The sequence below is a fragment of the Arachis ipaensis genome, chromosome B02 (genome assembly GCF_000816755.2).
Source record: "Arachis ipaensis cultivar K30076 chromosome B02, Araip1.1, whole genome shotgun sequence".
Taxonomy (NCBI): Eukaryota; Viridiplantae; Streptophyta; class Magnoliopsida; order Fabales; family Fabaceae; genus Arachis; species Arachis ipaensis.
The window spans coordinates 94,004,905-94,011,727 of record NC_029786.2 but is presented as its reverse complement, the minus strand read 5'-3'; positions in this window follow the sequence as shown (position 1 = coordinate 94,011,727).

Here is a 6,823-nt window from a genome sequence, read left to right as displayed (position 1 = left end):
CTTAATATTTATTCCAAATTGAATTCCTAATATTTATTTCTAATATTTTAAAGTCATCATATTTAATATATGGTTCAATGAACTACATATTAACTAAAAATATAGGTAAAACCAAATTTTTAACACACGTTTTTCTTATTCTTCTTCCTCTTTCTTAGCATAGAGCATTTAGAAAACTATCTACGGTCAAAAGATTGACTGGTAAGTGACTCAATTAAGTTATATATATATCTAACCTTATCTTACTAATTTAAATCTTACATTTTACTTACAACCATTACTGGTGGCATACACTTTTACAAATGAGCCTAAATACTATGCTATTATTGTAAGAGTAAAAAATTTAAACAGTGTTTGACCATTATTTTAAAAAATAACGAGATTTTTAATAAAAAAATATTTTTTTATTTTTAAGACACGTATCTATTTTTTTAAGTTATACATTTTAATTTATATACTGATGATTAATTTATCTTTCAATATTTTTTCTGTATATTAATGAAATAAATTTACATAGCATAATAAATTGTTGATTTATTCATTATGAGTTAACTAGGATTGACAATTTTTTTTTATTGGGAGTTTCCTGATCTTTTAGATGTAGTTGTTAGTATTTTTATGTTTTTAGTTATTTTTTTAGAGTAAAGGACATTTTTGTCCCTGACCTTTTTTTGCGGACTTTTTCGTCCTCAAGCAATGAAAAATACATTAAAGCCCCTGACCGTTGAAAAACGTGGACATTTGTGTCCCTCCGTTGATTTCTGCCGTTTTCACTCGACGGAGAAGGCTTAGGTGACACAGGTGGCGCTGAGGTGGCACGTAACGGAGGCCACGTGGCATTGGGGCAAAAAGTTATAGGACATATAAGTCCCTGGAGACGAAAATGACGCCGTTTCGTCTCCTCCCCCAATCAACACAGTTGAATCCCCATATACAATACCCAGAAGACGCATAGTTGAGTGAGAGAATTACAGAAAATCCTAACCCAAAGACGATCAAACTCCTTCGTCTCTGTTTCTCCCTCCAAAAAATACAACACGTAGAAGAGCAAAAGGCCAGGGGTGATCGCTGGTGGCAGAGTCTGAGGAGAAGCTTCGTCTGACGTCGTGGCTGGTGTCTTCGTCACAAGGTAAGATTGTTATGCTTAGCTAGGAATGCAATGTGTTTGCATGTTTATAGTGTAAGAAGGAAAGTGAAAATGGGGTGTATTGCGTGCTGTGTAGGATTAGGGGGAGGGATTGTGTTTGGAAAATGTAGTTTCTTTCATATGTTGTGTTGTTTCATTTTTTAATCCTAGTTCTGTACTGGTCAATTTCAGATGGTTGACGTGTTTGTGGTTCCGGTCTTTCATCATGGAGGAAACTTCGTAAGAGGAGTTGGTGGAGAAATGGTTTATCAGAATGGAAAGGAGGATAGGTTCCTTGAGATGGACTTAGACTTTGTGAATTTCGGAGACCTAGTGACACTATTTAAGGGTTTAGGCTACCAGTCATACAAGGCAGTATACTGGTATGATCCATCAAGCACTGAATTTGAATCCGGGATGAACATATTGACTGGGGATGTCGGGATCAACGCAATGCGACAGAACCTAATGAAGCACCCAGGGCGAGGTGAGTTCCATATATACTTTGACCATCCTGTCGACGAGCCGGAGGTTGTTGAGGATGCTGCCCAGGACAGAGATACTGCAGGGGAGGTGGATGAAACTGTAGAGGAACTGAATTCTTCCTCTTCATCTGATGACGGGTACGAGAGCACATAGGACGTCTTGTACAAACCTCCACCGGCTGGAATTGAGAGTGACAGCAGTGAGAGTGACAGCAATGGTGGGGTCACTGCTGGGAAGAGGAAAAGAGGTGTCAAGGGTAAGAAGAAGGTCGTTACGCCGATCAAGAAGGTAGTTACTCCTAAGAAGAAGGTAAATACTCCTAGGAAGAAGGTAGTTACACCAAAGAAGCAAGGGAAGAAGAAAAGACAATTTCGCACAAGGGTCAATGAAAGAGGGAAAGGGAGTGGGAATGGGACTGATGCACGTGGTGAAGCAGGGGATCAAGGACCTGATGTCCAGCCAGATTATGCAGTCGGGGGTGGGTTTTATATCAGTGAGCTCCCAATGGATGTGGAGGAGATAATGTTTGAGTATGAGTCTGAAGACTTACATACTCCCATATCATCTGATGATGAAGGCGGAGGTGAAAAGTTTCCAGAGTTTAATGATGAGTATGCTCATGGTGAGGGCAGGTTTGAGCTAGGAACTAGGTTTGCCACTGTAGACAGGTTCAAGGAGGTAGTTAAAGATTCTTTCATCGCTGAGGGTCGGGAAGTGAAATGGATAAAAAATGACAAAGAGAGAGTGAGAGTGGGGTGTGGGGATAAGGAGTGCCCTTACTTGGTTCACTTGTCATACAACAAAAGTCTGCAGTGTTATCAAGTGAAGACCTACCATCCATAACACACTTGTGCGAGGGATTTGGGCAGCAACGCTGCTGATCAGCACTGGCTAAGTAAGAAGATTGAAAAGCGGATGTCCACCCAACCACACATGAATACAAAGGAGGCTATTGATTTTCTTAAAGAGGAATTTGCCCTCTGTCTCCATCCTAAAATGGTTTATAGAGCAGTGAAGGAGGCTAGGGAGAAGATCCAAGGAAATGAAAAGGAACAATACAAGAGATCCAGGGATTATTATGAGGAAATACTGAGGAGCAATTCAGGCTCATCAGCCAGGCTTGAGCTCATGCCAATTCCAGATGGTCCCCCTGTATTTGATAAACTATACATTTGCCTAGATGCCTGCAAACAAGGTTTCAAAGATGGATGTCGTCCCTTGTTGCATTTGGATGGGTGCTTTCTGAAGACATATTACGGTGGTTGGCTTCTAGCAGCAGTTGCTCAGGATGCAAACAACTAATTCTATGTTGTTGCCTATGGAGTGGTCAGGGCTGAGACTAAGGAAGCCTAGAAGTGGTTCTTGACCAATCTGCAAGGGGACATAGGAGACGATGCTAACCATGGCTGGAACTTCATATCAGACCAATAGAAGGTAACTCCAGTTTATGGTTATTGTCATTACTCTGCATTTGGTTTAGATAATTTATAATTTGTTGATGATATTCATTGCCACCTACTTGGTTAATTTCATTGCTGTGTGGTTAATTATGTTGTGGCTAGGATTTGCTGCCTGCGTTGAAGGAGATCATGCCACACGCTAAGCTCCGCAATTGCGTTATGCATATATGGAAAAACTTCATCAATCGCTACAAGGATCTATACATTCGACAAGTTGTGTGGGAGTGTGCCAAGTGCACGACTGTTGCTGAGTTCAAGGAATGCATGGAGAAGTTGAAGACAGTTAACAAGGGTGTCTGTGAGTACCTCAGCAAATTTGAACCTGAGACAAGGGTGAAGGCTTACTTCTCCCATGGGCCAAAAATGGATAACCTCACAAACAATATGTGTGAGGTTTTTAATGCAAAAATAGTAAACTATCGCTGCAAGCCTATCCTGACCATGTGTGAAGAGATCAGGTGCTATCTCATGAGGCGGATGGTGAATCATAAACGGGTCTTGGAGAATCACTCAGGGAGGCTAGCACCAGTTCAGGAAAAGAGGATGGAGAAGCTGTTAAACCTAAGCACCAAGTGGACGGCTGAATGGGTTGGTGATAATGAACGAAAGAGGTTTGAGGTTTCTCGGAAAGGAACTAAGGTGGATGTGGACCTCATTAGGCACATTTACTCATGCAATCGATGGCAACTGACTGGTATGTCCTGTACAGTACTTGGTCCAGTTTCTTTGCTATTTTGATTTAAATTCCCTTTACTGTTATTTTGGTTATATTACTCACCTTCGCTGCATTACCTTAGGCATGCCCTGCTTACATGCATTTGCTGCCATAAGGAAGAGACATGACACACCTCAGGACTATGTTCACCCTTGGCTATGCATGGAGTCCATTAGGAGGACATATGCACACTGTATTAAGCCTGTTCCAAGTCCAGAATTTTGGGTTGGAACTGAGTTCTCGAAGCCAGACCCACCTATTATCAAAAGGCCAATTGGACGGCCAAAGGTTCATAATAGGCAAAAGGATCCGGCTGAGCCACTCATGCAAGAAGGAAAACTGAAAAGGTCATTCGTTGTATCCTGCAGCAAGTGTGGTGAGAAGGGTCACAACTACAAAACATGTAAAGGAGCCCCTTCCAACCCAAACTGGAAGCCGAAGACAAGGCGCCCTAGGAAGAAAGCAGCTACTTCCTCCCAGTCACTGATTGTGCTTCCACTGTCACAATATGCTCCAGGTTCAGAGGTAAGAACCCTATAGTGATTAATCTGTCTTAGTATTAGTACTACTAAGGTTAGGGATTAACCTGTCTTAGTATGGAAATAATTAAGGACTACGATGTCTGATTACTGATATGCCTAGGGACTATTCTGTATTAGTACTGCTAAGCTTAGGGACTAATCTGTCTTCATAATACTACTCTGTTCACATCTTGCATGCATATTTGCAGGATGCATCCAGCAGCCAACCAGGCAGCTCCCCAAACCCCACTGTTGTGGAATCACCTGCCCCAAGCAATCCACCTATGCCACCAGCTCCAACAAAGGTGACAAGATCCACACTTATCATATCACCTCCAGGGCCAACAACTACTCAAACCAGGCCACCAGCTCCAACTATAGGCCGTCCATTTAAACCTCCAGCGAAAGCCAATGACACATCTCGCCCACAACACCAAAGCAGAAGATCTTCAGGCCGCCGGCACCAATCGCTGCATCCACAATCAACACTAGTACACAACAGCCAACTCCATCTACCATCCCATCTGCAGCTCTAAATCAAGATGCTCCACCCCAAAATTTGCCAACTTCTCCAAAAACAAAGGACTCGAAAGAATGAAGACTACTGCCATTAAGTGCTTTTTGTGATAACTTTTTGTCTATGTAATGGTTGTTGACAAGTAGTACAAACAATTTAGGTTTCTGTCCCATACTTTTTGAACACCCTTTGTGGGTCAGATAAACATGGATGTTAACTAAACAACTTTTTTTTATGACTAATGCAATGGTATGTTATGTATTAGGGAACCAATTTTAATTTCCTCCACATCTTACACAACACGTACAGGGCAATACAATCATCATTCATATAAATAACACTGAATTCACCTATAATTGCTGCAACAATATTACACACTTTTTCATTCGTTTATCAACTCTTACAACTTAGAACAACAAAAATCAACACAATGACAATGACACAGATACACCATCTTATTGGCTTTCTTTTCATCTCTAGAGCTAATATCCTCTTCTTCAAGCAACTTATCCTCATTTCCATGTCCTGCTGCTTGTGATAATCTTCTACATCTACAAATTCTTTCTCTCCCATATACTTTGTTGCTATCAATCCAAGTCCAGCGACGTGCTCATCAAGCCACACGAAAAATTTGCAATACGGTTGTCTTGCCTGCAGCAAATCAACCCACATAATTCCAACCCTAAAAATTAGTAACCCTAACACATCTTTAACCAAACGTGCATCACATTGCGTTTCCATACCTTGTAAAAGGGACAGCCCAGAAACAATCTATCCGGATTGCTCCGGGTCTTCGACATGAAAAGGACTGCGTTTTCTCCACAGAAGCACTTTGGTGAGACGCCATGTTTGCTGTCCTTCTCCTTAGGACGCGAGCTCGAGCCCACCTGACCTCCACCTCTTCTCCAGCTGGATGATACCCCTTCAGATGCCATGGAAGGAGAAATTTCCTTTCTGCCACAACTCTCCACTACACCCAGTGCGCCGTCACTGTGCAGACGAGGGATGAGGGAAGACGAATTTCAAAGATTGGGGGAGGAGACGAAACGGCGTCGTTTTCGTCTCCAGGGACTTATATGTCCTATAACTTTTTGCCCCAATGCCACGTTGCCTCCGTTACGTGCCACCTCAGTGCCACCTGTGCCACCTAAGCCTTTTCCGTCGAGTGGAAACAACAGAAATCAACGGAGGGACACAAATGTCCACGTTTTTCAACGGTCAGGGGCTTTAATGTATTTTTCATTGCTTGAGGACGAAAAAGTCCGTAAAAAAAAAGGCCAGGGACAAAAATGTCCTTTACTCTTTTTTTAAATACATGGACTAAATTTACTGTGTAAAACTAAAAAATATTAGTGATTTTTAAATTGTTTTTACTCATAAAAATTAAACGAACGACATATTAGTGTTAACGAGTCACATAAACATATTCTGGAGAGAGATCATTGACAGATGGACTAATCATCAATATCACAAAATTAATTATCAGGGCCAAAATGAGTATCTTTTTTCTTGAAGTCCTCATAGTCCTTCGAAAAAATTATCATTGGACGAAATGGGTTACGTATCCTTAATACATACTGACCCACCAATGATAAAATGATGAAAAAAAGTAAAATGAAAATAAATTTGTTAAAGATATATAATAATTTTTTTAAAGTAAGATTCAAATCCGAGATATTTAGGTGAAGATGGAGAGACTATGCTATTTGAGTTATAGCCCATTAGCATATAATAGGTTTTGTTATTATTTCAAATTTAAGTTCTTTTATTTATCTAGAGTTAGATATAAATTTTATCATTTGTTATTAAATTAAAATTATAATCGATTTATCCATATATAATAAATTCTAACATAACTTATATTTAAATCGGGTCAGTTTTTTTATTCAAAATGTCTTACTACAAAAAATTTGATAGATAACAGTAGTTTTTTTTACGATGATCAACCAGATTTGCCGCAAAAAGAAAACTAGCATCAATTTTGATGAGCACTGCAAT